This window comes from Gavialis gangeticus, unplaced genomic scaffold, assembly GCF_001723915.1.
Source record: "Gavialis gangeticus isolate Ggan-Ray unplaced genomic scaffold, GavGan_comp1, whole genome shotgun sequence".
Taxonomy (NCBI): domain Eukaryota; kingdom Metazoa; phylum Chordata; order Crocodylia; family Gavialidae; genus Gavialis; species Gavialis gangeticus.
In genome coordinates, this window is record NW_017729032.1 from 146,708,710 (window position 1) to 146,722,597 (window position 13,888).

At 41.2% G+C, this 13,888-nt stretch overlaps 1 protein-coding gene across 1 annotated transcript in view; it reads left to right on the forward strand.

Annotated features, from left to right (window-relative positions):
* The first annotated feature begins 3,004 nt into the window (after positions 1-3,004).
* FHL2 (four and a half LIM domains 2) overlaps positions 3,005-13,888 on the forward strand; it is a 79,707-nt gene continuing 68,823 nt past the window's right edge. The window contains exon 1 of the mRNA XM_019525306.1: positions 3,005-3,079. The gene's annotated coding sequence lies outside the window, so the exon portion shown is untranslated. The remainder of the gene's footprint in view (positions 3,080-13,888) is intronic.

Genomic DNA, 13,888 nt, shown 5'->3' on the forward strand with positions numbered 1-13,888 from the left:
ATTAAGCAAAACTGAAAGTTTTTAATGACCCAAGATGATGACTGCAAGTGTTTTTAGTGACCCAAGATGGCAACCATGAGCATTATAATGAAACTCACTGAACCCTAAGTGGAATCAGGTATTAATTTTAGAATGAGCATTATAGCATTAATGCATTATAGCATTATAGCGAAATAGTGCTAAGCAAAACAGGCATGGGGCATGGTCTAGGGAAGGTATTGAAGCCACACATTTAGCACATAAGGCTTGAGGTGCCCTGTGCAGCACAGTACTAGAGTGAGGTCCTGTGAAGGGCCCAAGGACCAGTGAGTTCTTGTGGGGTTCAGCAGACCAGGGCCACACAAAAGCCCATGGGCAGCCTCCTGATTCATTATTTTACCATCAAGACATGGCAGAAGAAGCAAGAGGGCACCCTTAGGGCAGAGCTGGCACAGTTGTGGAGCTGCCAGGGGCATCACAGCCAATCCTGGGGACCCCAACCCATGACATTTAGTTTTAAACTACTTATCTTATTTAATTGGATTTTGTTCTGAGAAATGAGAAAAGACAGTTTACACAATAGCTACAGATGCATGTGACATGCTAACTCTGTAAGAGAGAATATTTTCATCAAAAAATTATGAGATATTTCTCCAAGCTCCCTAATCTAATATATCAGATCAGGCACATTGCCATGATGTCTGGAGACTGGGGATTCATACAGAAAACTCCCATCAGCAAGAGCTATCCCATTAGCTGTTTATCAAATTTCATTCAACTGTCAATTTGTACTGCTTTTGAACCATCTAGGGATGCTCTGTGCTACTATGAATTCTCAAAATGTCAAGTCCTAATTGGTTTGGGAGCCACAACCACACCTTTTGTAATGGCTCCACCCCAAGCACAAATTGAGACAACATTATTCATTAGTGACCTTACAGTCAAGATTTTGGAACACCTGGCCCATTTTTTGAGTTACCCTGAAATCCTTACTGCTGGTCACTTCCACTATTCATATTATTTGTCATTTGAGTCTTTACCATCATCCAATCTGGGAAGATATCCCGGGAGAAAGTCCAGAGCAAAATTTATTTTTCTGTGAAGCTAAAAACACAAAAGTGCATATGGTTCAGAAAAACAAATTATGCATACTTAAAGGCTGTATGCATGCCAACATTGAGTAAGACTTGTGAGAGAGAAACAAAAAAGATGTCCATTTGGGACTGATGTTCATTGGAGTTTGGAAAACAGAAAAGGAGAGAATAGCTTTGAAAGCATTTATTCTGGGAAATTGCACTGAGACAGTCACTGAACTCAGTTTCCAGTGGACAGTTTCTCTCAATCTGTTCATTTTGCTGCATTAACATTAGGAATAACTGCAGGTAACAAGAACATGGAAAACCAAAAAAGAAATAAATATTGCCTCCTGCCACTTTAAGATATACTTGAAATCTGGTGTGCAAGGATACTGGGTATCCATCACAGTGCCTGGAAAAACAGCCAACAATAAAACTGAGCAAACAAAGAACAGCTTGCTGGAGTCTAGGGAAAAAAAAGAGCAGCTCTTATTTATAAAATCTCTTCTGAGCAGCATAGGAAGAGAGTCAGAATACTATTTCTGGGAGTTTCCTGATCCCATTTCCTCCATGGGCTGGAAATGCCAGAAAGGGAACTTTGTCTTCCTCCCCTTTAGCCTCATACTTTATCCCTTCCCTGACTACCTTTGTGTGTGTGCTCGATATCCCATCACAAACCTCTCCTAAATTGCATTTCATTATACTACCCCCTATTCCCTCAAAAGAATTTTAAGGGGCATTGCTCCTCTGTAAAACTATGTAGATTGATAAAGCTGTTTAATTGGAGAGTGAGATGGCTAGCACCACATCCAAGAAGTCAGCAAGTGGGTATTTCTCTAAGCACCCACACTTTGCATACTCATTTTGATATTTCTAAATTTAGCAAAAAAGGAGAGCCCTGGGATAATGAGATGCATGTGAGAACTGAAGAGGGTTCATTTCTCTTTAGGCAAGTTAGGGTGAGGTTCCAAATTTCAGGTTTACAGTGGGAAGCTAACTCCCAATCTGGAGCAACCCCAGTATCCCAACAGTAATGTAGCTAAACTGCAATGAACAACCCTGTATTGACAACAGGATATGCTATAACTCTGATGATGGCCAAGAGTAGTCCAGACAGATCTTCCACTGATGTCCCCCAGTCTCTGGATGACTTCAGGGCTGTGCTTATGTACAGCTAGGATCAACATGGCATGCAGTCAGAGGTTTCCATTTGTAACCTCTCTGACTTCATGCTAAAGTTCCTTAAATATATGTTGCTTCCTATGTGCTGATGTAACAGTGTCATCAAAGAGGAAGAATGGTCTAGAAGTTAAGCCCGTAGCCTGGAATTTGGGAGATCCAGGTTCAGTTCAAATGCCACAAACTTGTTGTGTGACCTTGGGCAAAGCCACTTAGCACCAGATCTTATTCCTCCTATTAGGAGCCTAAGTGCATTTGGTGCCCCATTACATCCTGCTGAGTCCCTGAAAACCCATCAGTAAATATACTTCTGTAGTGCTGCATCATCTTAGACTTCAGTCGAACATCATATCCACAGAAACTTCTTAGGTGTTTTTAGTAAAGTCTAAGTTCTCACTTGATACACAAAAACTAACTTAAAATGAAGATCTGTTATTGTTCAGTTAGTTATAATAGAACGGGAGCAGTAGTTAAGGTAATGCCTTAATGATGCCATAGTACTGCACAGGGTGGGCAAGTATATATAAAGCTAAGGCATCCTCAGATTAAACAGAACAAAGGTTTGTGGTTGCTAAGAGCAGTGCAGCTCCTTTCCATTACAGATCTTGTGCTACTGTAAGTATGATTCCTTAAAAGGCTAGCAGAACAGAGGTGCTATGGTTCTTATCTCCTTTGGATGGCTGGTCCTTTGTAGATATTGTATTTATAGCTCATCTGATAAACCAATGCCTGTCTAATTGCTAAATACATAGTTTGAGTAATCTAATAAAGCAGTAAGCTTCTGCACTTGTCCTGTCCTCTCATTCTCAGACCAGAGAGCAGAGGCACCACCAAGTTGCAGCAAGGTAAGCACAAATCATTGGTGTTTTTACTCTCCTTCTGCCTCATTTTGAGAAGCTGACTTCCAAAATGCTCTACATGCAGATTGTGTGCCCTACAGAAGAGGACATTCTTAGTGATTTGTTCATCTCCTCCTACAGAAGTAGCATTTCACTTTATAGTTCCAGCCTAATGCTGGAAGCCAAACACTAAGTAACAGATGTTCCTTATGCGTCTGCACTAATAATATACTGTCATGTTTTCACGTTCTCAGAGAATACAACCATGTATAACTATAATCACTTCCCTGGACTCTGGTTATGAACAGGAAAGCAAGTGACTTCAGGCAGAAAGCTTTTGATTAGGTTTTTTTTCCTTCTATTAGCTTTTTCTCTTTTACTGATGAATATTTGGAAACAGAATGTGCATACAGAAACAAAAGAAAGATGAAACATATTGCTATTAAGCTATTTCTCCTTGACACCATTTCCTGATGGCCTTGGGAGAAAGAAAGTACAGATGACATTTACTGATGTCATGTTTAAACAACTACTTATTATGGATTATGGCAGCTGTGCAAAAGAAGAAAAAGTACTGATATGTTATGCAGTGTGAAAGCAGCAATTCTTCATAACCAGTGTGTGAAATAGCATTAGCCGGAACTTGCAGGCAACTACTATCAGTTTAATGAATTATTTTTAACCTGATCTCAGAATGAAGATTTTCAAATGAAGCCTAATAAAAGAAAACCTCTTCGGGAAAATAAGATTGTTTGGATGGAATTTGTGCTCGCTTGTGTATTCACTTTATATATAGTGCCTATGTTAGAAGGATTCTTCAGCAAATACTTCAAAACTCCCCAAAAGTGGAAACGAATCATGACATTTCTTGCATAGATGAGGATTAAAGCCAATACTTTCACACTGTGTCTAAGGTTATTTATTATGCTAATATTATGGGACTGAAATGAACATTTTCTACTTTTCCAAATGTAGGTTGGAATGTTGTTTTCCACCTTTTTTGGGGAAAGTGGAAGAGAGAGCCATATCTCTTCTCCATATGGTGCATCACAAATCAGATGTAATGTAGCCACCTTCATACAGCACTATGACATCAGTTTTGGCATGTAACATGCGCAGAGCGGGGTGGTATCGGTAACTTCAGTGCTCCCTGTTGTGGTCCTAAGGCAGTACAGACAGGCCCCGAGAGTCTGAAAGTCTAGTGAAGTCTGCTGGAATGCTTCAGCTGGCTCCAACAGATTTGGATTGAGTTCAGTTTCTAAACATGGATTCAGGTACCTAACTTTACACACCTGGAGACAAATCCTCAGCAGGTGCAAACTGTCACCCACTGAGGATATTGCCCGTAAGCTTGGAAGCTTTAGAGCCAGCTGTCATGGCATAGTGCCAGCAGCACCTCTGTCTCTTCTTGCTGAGCACACACACATGCAGGTGTTAGGTCTTGTGCCTTTCTCTCTCATAGGGTGGAAATATGCAGTTCTACTTTTACACCAGGTCTTGATTCAACACCCACCATGCTTACTCAGGAGGTCTAACTGGGTGCAAGTTGAGCAGTTATTTGTGAGGCAGTGACCAGACGACCTTTTAAAGCCAAATCGTATTTAATCCTAACAGGAGGAATATTGCATAATACAAGAGCAAAAGGAGTTTAAAAACAAGCAGCAGTGCACAAAGCATGTCTGTTTTATGTAAAGAATTACCATCCCTGGTGGATTCCTAGGAAAGGTTAATGTCTTCAGCTCTCCCAGAGGCTGTCAGTATGCATCAGTCTGTTTTTCAGTAGTTACTGTTCCCCTTCTAGCTAGAGACTCTCTGTTCAAATCCTTAAATTCCTTCAGTCCTTTTGGCTCACAGAATTTGCAAAATATATTTTTAATTTGGCTGGTGTCTAGAAGTAGTATCTTTATACCTAAAAGCACTGCCTCATATCTTTACAGACCTGAAGTCATTACTAGGCCTCTTATTTGGAGCCATTGTCCATTTCCTTCTTGTTTCTTCCAGTAGCCTACTATTAAATTAAACCAACCTATTCATCAGCTTTGTATAGGACACTATGATGAGATTTTTTTATTCTCCTTCAAAAACTGAGCAGGCATCTGTGGGAAGGAATTAGGTTTTCACAGATGCTTTCTATAAATGTTATGCCAAAAATTAGGTTACATTTTATTTAACCTTGGAAAAAATGCCAGTGTAATGCAGGAATATTTATATATTTTAAAGCAGCACTCTTTGCTGCATTGAATTTAAAAGTCAAATTTGAAAAAGACCAAAACCGCTCAATTTTAAAACTAACAACAGTTCTTTGTTAACAACTAGCATTTGAAATATATGATTAAATAGATAAATAACTTTATTTTTCCCTTCAAAATATCAAAACATCAGAACAAGAAAAACCTTTGATAGAAATTGGCAATAAGCTTAGAGAAGTAGCTTATTGTAAAAAAATGGCTGTTTTACACAGAAAGTCTAAAAGGCTGTTTCTAAGGAAGAAAACACAGAGAGGGAAAGGAATATGAACACATACTTTGAAAGAAATCTTGGCCCTGTTGAAATCAGTGGGAATTTTGCCCAAAACTTCCATTGATTTCAAGGAGGCCAAGATATTCCCTTCCCCTTTTATTTTAAATGACACTGAGTTTGTGTAGTTTTATAACAGTACAGGATTTTTCCATACCAATTTTCTTTTTGGGGGGCTAACTAAAAAAAGTCTACTCACAGGCAGCTTGTATCTTAACTGCCTGAGAGAGAGTTATTTTTTAACTTGGATTACTTTTTACTGGCTGTAATATTTTATCTCTAGCTTTATACCATGGCAAGTTCAGTTTCATGTTGATAAATCCAGGGCAATTTCAACAATGTCAGTTCGTCATACAATGCTGATTAGGACCAGGAGGCCCAGCTGCATATTAGACATACTTCCCAGTTTTTTAAAAAGTGGGGTGACCATCTTTGCATGTTTTCTATCAACTGCATAAATTTGGAAAGAACAAAAATCTATATTTCAAAAGATATTGACCATTTAAAAAACAAGTCACACTTCTGTTCAGATTGGTTTAGTCATTATTGTTACAAATATCACCTAACTTTACTAAATGTAGGAGTGATTAAAAAGAAGCATGTTTTTTCTCTATTTTGCCTTCTGCTTGTGATAGGACTTTGTGCATAATTAGTCCATTTAACTGCTTCCCTTTATGCTTGTTTTTTTCTGATGTCTACATGGGTCTCTTACTTGGCCATGGGGATAGATGCAAAACCTTAAATTACTTTAAACTAGGTTTGGCAAGCCAAACAATTGACTGGTCAAAAATTGTCAATTAACTGCATTTTTTGACAGGTCAAAGATTATAGCAATTATACCAAAAAACCCTTTTTGTTGGTTTTTTTAGTTTTCTTGACAGAAATATGGGGGGGTTTTATTGTTTTTGACACATTCCGTAATGGAAAATTGTACTTTTTCTGTGTATATTTTTTTACAATTTTTGACTGATACTTGACCAGTCAATTGACTGAACTTTATTTTACCAAATACCCACCTCTACTTTAAACACTAAAAAAGAAAGCCACAGGGCTTCAGGTTGTCACTTTCCCTTTAAGGCCTGCAGTGAATTTTCATGAAGGCCTTACTGGGAGTTTGTGCATCTGCCCATGCAGGAAAATAGAACTATTCAAATTTAACTTTCATGTGCGTCTTATTAATAGTTCACATCTAACAAAGCAAAGTCACAGATACCTGCATCAAATGAGAACGCATCAGAAATAATATCTCTTCAGAGCACCAACATTACTGATGGCATCCCTCACCTTGATAAATGCAGAACAGTGCATTACAAATACTGACAGAACATCACCTCAGTGTAATTACCTCTGCAGCCCCTGCTATTGGGGTAGGTTTAGAAAGGAAGAGGCATGAGACATGCCTTATTAGAAATTAATAGAGTTTGGAATATGAAGGGGTTTGTATCCAACAGGATACAAGGGGAAATCCTCTTGGTCTCCCTAACTTTGTTCCGCCCCATGCATGTCAGAGAAAAATAAATCCAAAGGAGTTTGCTATAGTACAAAAGACCATAATCCTAAAACAAAGAAAATAATGAGAGAGACTGAAAGGAGCTACCAATGCCTCTAGGTCCCTGCAATGGCAAAGTATTAGGTAAGTAAAATATGCCCACATGATCTGAGGAAGTGCACCATGACCGTGCTGTCCAGGTTCTAAGTGGCTAGAGAACACAAACCCTGTGGGTCACACTAGCAGTGGTCCCAGGACCCTAGGATGCATGCTGCATGGACATTGCTCCTCTTCACCCATTGCAATGACCCTGTGTGGACCACCACCACCACACCATGCTGCCCTAGCCTCATCTTGAGCTCCCTGCACCATGTCGTGCCATGCCAAGCTCTACTGTCTCCTGGGGCGGGCACACAACACAGAAACCAGAGAAGAAAGGAGGAGCCCAGAGCCTTCAGCTGCTGTTGCAGCTGGAGCAATATGTGGATTCCTTGAGCACCTGCTCTATTTTCCAGGAACCAAGATGAGGCTGACTGCTATGTAGTTCCCCAGATCCTTCTCCTTCCCTTTCTTAAAACAAGCACTATATTTGCCCTTTTCAAATAATCTAGAACTTCTCCCGATCACCACAATTTTTCAAAGATAATGGCCAGTGGCTCTGCAATTGCATTGGCCAACTCCCCCAGCACCCTTAGGTGCATTGCATCTGGCCCCATAGGCTTGTACACATCCAGCTTTTTGAAATTGTCCCTAACCTGTTCTTTCACCACTGTCATCTGCTCAATTGTTCCCCAAACCATTCCGCCAACTGTAGTAGTCTACGAAGACTGAGGTAAAAAAAGGCATCAAGTACTTCAGCCTTTTCCGCATCATCTATCACTAGGTTGCCTCCCCCATTTTAAGGGACCCACACTTTCCCTGATCTTCCTCTTGTTGCTGACATACTTGCAGAAACCCTCCTTGTTACCCTTCATGTCTCTTGCTAGCGGCAACTCCAGCTGTGCTTTGGCCTTCCTGATGTCTTCCCAGCATGCCCAAGCAATACTCTTATATTTAGCCCTAGTTGTTTGTCCAAGTTTCCACTTCTTGTAATCTTCCTTTTTGTGTTTTAACTTACTGAAGCCAACCTGGTCCTCTGCCATACTTGCTAGTCTTTCTGTGCATCAGGATGGTTCATTCCTGCACCCTTAGTAAGGTTTCTTTAAAGTACTAAAAGGAACACCATCTGAGCCCTTGTCCCCTTCACCCTTGCACTCAGAGCCTTGTAGTCATTCCTGACCTATTCATGGTTGACCCTGGCAATACTGTGAGTGCCCACATGGATGAGCAGTACGGGGTAGTAGTCAGAAGGCTGGATGAATCTTAGCAACCTTTCCACGATGTGTTGGATGGAGCTTCCTGGCAGGCCGCAGACCTGCCAAGCTAAGAGAACAGGCCAGCAGATAGATGCCTTCATCCAGGAATCCAGGTCTTCTTTGTCCCCCAACACCTTCTCTGGCTGATGTGGGAGTCTCTGTGCATTGAGTAAATTAAGTCCTCGTGCTCATGGATGCTTCTGAGCCTAGCCACCTCTTCCTGCAACTCCCATACTTGGTTCCTGAGCAAATCCACCAGGAAGCACCTCTCACACCACAGGCTGGCTGTCTTTAACAGCGACGTGTAGGCTGCCGTCCCCACAAAGCCAAACAAAGACCCGAATGGAAGCACTGCTTCCCCAGACAGAGCCCATGCAGGAACAGGCAGAAGAGCTGGCAGTGGCTGTGGCTTTAGCATTGTGATGCTTCAATGGCATCTTACTGTTTCTTCTGTGACCTTTTTATTCTTCTGCTACTGCTGGTACCTACTAAAAGATTTCTTCTTTCTCCTTAGCCTGCTTCTGCTCACCAAGATTATAGTGAAGAAAGGTTAAAAAGTGTCTGGGACAAATTCCCCCAGCAAACTCCCACTCAAACTCTTTTATTGGCTGGTCTGCTCACTCATTCCTCATGTCAGAGGCTAAAAACAGATGGTGGACTTCTCCTGTGGACAAAGCCTTTTATTTTGGGATCCTACAGATGTACAAGCTCATTGTCCCACTTCAAGTACCTGTGAAGCATACAAATTAACACTTTTTCCCAGAATGATCAGGGCTAATCCCAGTTAATTGCCATTCAAACTGCAGGCGTGAATGACTGTCCTCTTGCCTGTTTTGATGAGAGTTTAAGCCTAGGACAGTGGAACCCAAGGTAAACCCAACATCTGTTATTACCTTGAGGCTGTCATGGTCTCAGGCCTTTCTAGCCTCAATCATACCGCTATCAGCGGCTGGGCTTGGCTGCTCAGAGGACCTCTTTGTTCACTGTCCCAAACAACTATGCAAAGTAGCAACCAAACTGAATGTGGACCACAAACCTTCTCCCTAGGCAGCCAAGGCTTCCTGCTCCTCTCCCAAGCAGGAATCCCCAGTCAACCCCCCTGTTTGCTGGTCTCTTCACTGGTTCCTGATGTCAAGTGCAGCAAGCAACCTCCTAAGTAATGTACTGGAAAGTTGGTGTTGTGTAGAGTCATTGTAATAACAGAAATGTGACAAGCTTCTTCTCGCCTCTCCTTTTTTGATCCTGAGATTTTTTATTTGTGTGTGTGTGTGGTGATATGGGCCCCCTCTAGCATTCTAGCTCTGTTTCCCCATGTTGCAGCCAGTACTTTAAGGCTGGTTTCAAGCTGCAGGTCAGGAGATCCAAGCTAGATCCAGGCCAGAAAGGAGCATGTTGCAAAGGTAGTTTTAGTGGGGAAATGCATTGGTCTAGGTAGGGTAAATATTCCACTAAGGATCCTTCCTCCTCATTTGATGGGACTGTACATTGAAAGAGAAAACAATGGTCTGCAGAAACCAGTCCACCTTTCAAGGGAAAATGAAGCGAGGCAAGGAATTGATACGAGAGAGAAAGTGACTCAGGCAGGCTTTCCTGTGACCTTAACGATTGTCTGCATGACTGACAGTTTGCAGAATAAAAGAACTTTAGCTCCAGTCAGCTGGGGTTTTCATCCCTGCCAGAAAGGTAATACCTGAAACCTGCATCTGATATTTGTTCTGTGACACAACAAGTAAGTTGGTTGGCACAGTCCAGCATAAGTGTTCACCTCTTGAATACCCTTATTACAACTTGTCAGTCCTCTCAAGAGAGGCAAAGAAATGAATGGACAGGAGGATGGATCATTCTAACTGCCCCACATATGCCTGTTCAAGTTCAGGGCTCAGGTAGGCTGCCATACCCATTCTTTGGATTAGCTAGAGGTACCAGTCTTTGGAGTTGACAATCTGATACATTTCTCTAAATTGTCTTAGTTTGTAAAATAATGCAGTCGGTAGAAATTCAACTCATAGAATTTCATTATAGTTTTCCTGTCTTGCAATGACTAGAAATAATGTTCACTGTCTAATCCAGCAGGGGCCAACTTTTTGGCAGGTGTGCCACAAATTAGCCCTGCACCCTCCCCAAGTGCAACTTAAATCCCCTTCTCTTGCCAATCTGCTGCTTTACTTTGTGCCCTGTCTGCCACTGTGCTGTCCTCTCCCTGGTCTGCTGCAGGCCACACACACAGGCTGCCCATGCAGATTGACCACCTCTGGGCTAATTAATGGCCAACTTTATTTGTTGAACAAAAAATACTTTAAAATTAGACAAATGGAAAGCAAGCAAGTGTAAAAGAAATAGCCTTAGGAGGATCACCACTGATTTACTTTAAATATGTAAGAACAACGAACCTTTAGGCCAAAATTTCCTTAATAAGTCTAAGCCTTGCATACATTTTTTGTACCAAGTTATACATCTCTGAAAAAATGGAGCTGCTGGTGGAGTGCTAGTAGTTCTTCTCAGTGGAGATCTTAGTGGTGCTATTCCAGCATGATTCTATGAATTGGATCCATACTATTTCTTTTTTGTTGAGTTGTTTCTCAAAAATATCAATGCAATTCCAGTAATAATGAATATTGCCCAACCAGAACACAGGATTTTACCATTTTATATGGCACTACTTGAACTGATAAAGAAATTAAGCAAAAACATACTTAAAAAAATAAAGAGAACTCCTCTTACTGCTAAATAGAGTACACCCTTTCTTGTCTTCTAGAATATTTTTCCTCTTCCAGCCACCTCTGTTCCTTTGTATTTCCACTGTGAGGCTTAATCATTTCCATTGAATCAAGGCTGAAAATGCAGTTGTCTGTTGAAAAGTTACTGTAAAACGGGTCTGGCAAAGTTCTATGTTTACTTCTCACAAAGCATGCTTAACTTACCTGTAAAATGAGAAATATCTACCTGCAACCCCTGCAAACTCAAACTGGGATCTGAATATCAAGCTTCTCTGTTTCATGAGAAGTCATCAGAAATAAACTGCACCTTCAGCTGAACCTCTGTAGGTGCACCTCAAGGTGTTGTCTATTTTCTGCAGTGAAAGCAAAAGTTGCCCCTTCACAACTTAGTTCCATATTTTATGCATAAGGCCCCAAATAAGAGTGTCCCAGTGTATACTTCAGATGCACTGTATCATATTATCCCCTTCACAGATAAGGCACCCTTTTTTCCAAAATGTTGCAGTTTCAAGAGGGAGAAGCTCTGTTTCTGCTTGCCAATGGCAGCATGTGACTGTGTCTGATTGTGACTTCACATGTCAGACGTGGCCTCCTTGGTTCCCACCAGGCAAGACAGACAACTTCCTGCGCAAGGCAGTGCTAGGTTGGAATCCTGCCCAGAGAACATGGTGATGCGCTGAGGAAATGGCAGCTTCCTGCTCCCTTCATCTTCTCCTCTCTGATCTGTTTTCTGTTCTTTCTCCCCTTACAAGTTTCCCTGCTGCTTAATTCCCTGCTCCTGTACACACAACTCCCAGCCATCCTGCACTTTGCTTACTAAGACACTGCTTGGCTGACACTTTCCTTGTTCTACCTTGGTATTTCTCATCAACTGGTGGCTGGTAGCTACAACACTAACTGATGGTTCCAGTTCCATAAGGTACCTCCTGATTCTTCCTCTTTGTATCTGCTCCACTTCTAAACTACTTAATTGGGACCCCTTCCTCTGTAGTCTCGCTGTCCTCTTCCCTGTGTTTATAATTACAAATGTATAGTATAGGTAACATTACAAAAAAACAACCCAACACGTAACTGTATATCCAAGCAATGGCTGCCTCAAGGACATGACCTCCTTTCTCCAATACATAGGCAGAAAGCAGAGCATAGAAAAACAGCAAGGGCAGTCCTTTGGGCAAGGGACAAGAGGCATGCACAGAACTGTCTGCCTTCCTGTCCTCTTCTCATTGCTTTGCCTGCAGCCACGGGGTCTGCCGCCTGTCAGAAGCAAGTAGGCTGCCGTATTTTTTCTGCTGTTTTCACAGAGGTTGAGGCTCTCTGCAATGGAAAATGTGAATATCCCTAAGTGCTGCTGGAAAAAAAGGTAAAGGTAGCATGATGGCCAGACAGATCTGGAGAACATGGAAAGTTTGAGAAGTGCTGGTCTGAGTAAGTGAGTACAGGATTCAGATTCAGGATTTGGATAAACTGATTGGCAGGGACTTCTTCGTGTGATATCTTTATTGGACCAACTGTGTAGTATCCCAATTACATAGTTGGTCCTATAAAAGATATAACCCTAAGAAATCCTTACCTCTTGCACAATTTCTGGACCATTATGGCTACAGCATCACTCTTACACTAAAATAAAGTGATTGTCATTGATCCACAACAGAGAAGTCACTCAAAGTTTCTGTACTTCAGATACCTCACTTAAAATAGGCTAATACTTGTAAAGAACTTTGCAACCTACAGATGAAAAGTACTGTTACTGTTTATGCGAAATAGGGTCCCAACACCCTTTCACTAATATATTTTTTAATGACTTACTCTCTGGCATCAGTCATTTCTCCTCCAAGGCATGTTGTGTTATTAACTGTAAAAGTGTAATGAAGAGGACAACTTGATTTTATTTTAAACCAAGATACTTGAATTTTCGTTCCCACACAGGCTGAAACACAGTTAAAACAGTCCCTATTTATGTCAAGCACTACAGGGAGAGACACAGTTATGCATGTACAGTAAATTTAAGATGACATTTTTTAATTGACAACTAGACGTTCTGAATTTTATGCCACGTAACATTGGCTCAGACATCAGAATTCACATCAGGAACAAATGAATGCATTTAATCCTATTATATAAAAGGGACTGGACATTTATAGAGTTCAAAAAGACCATGGGGCTACTGGGATCAACAGCAAGGTCTCTACTTCAAAGTGCACAGCTTGAACTAGTATTTTTAATCATAACATGTCTGAGCCTCCGTCTCAGAACCTCTCACATTATGTATGGAATATACAAACAATGTTCCTGAGAAGAAAAATAATTGTTGCCACACTGAAGGATTTCTGTTTAACATAGTGAGCCCCCAAACATACTCAGTTTGCAAAGAGAGAGCATTGCTTTTCACATCGTATCGTCAGAAGCAGCAGCATTCAGAGGAAAGTTGGAAGAAGATCCTGCAGTCTACACATAGGGTAAGCTGCCTTTGAAGGCAATGCAGGTGTGATAATTTGGAGAATCTATTTGTACCATTTGTGAATCCTGGATTGATACTGGAGGCTTGCTATCTGTCTCAACTGGAAAATCCATTTTAAAAGCCCGTGAGGAAAGAGCTGGGGGAATAGCTAAATGGATTATCTAGTGGAGGTTTGATCACCAGATTAGCGTGATTGCAGGGTCACCTTGGAATAAAGAGTTAAGTTTACAAGAGTTGCTCACTGGCACAGCAATGGGGTCAGGGGAGAGAGAAAGGTTG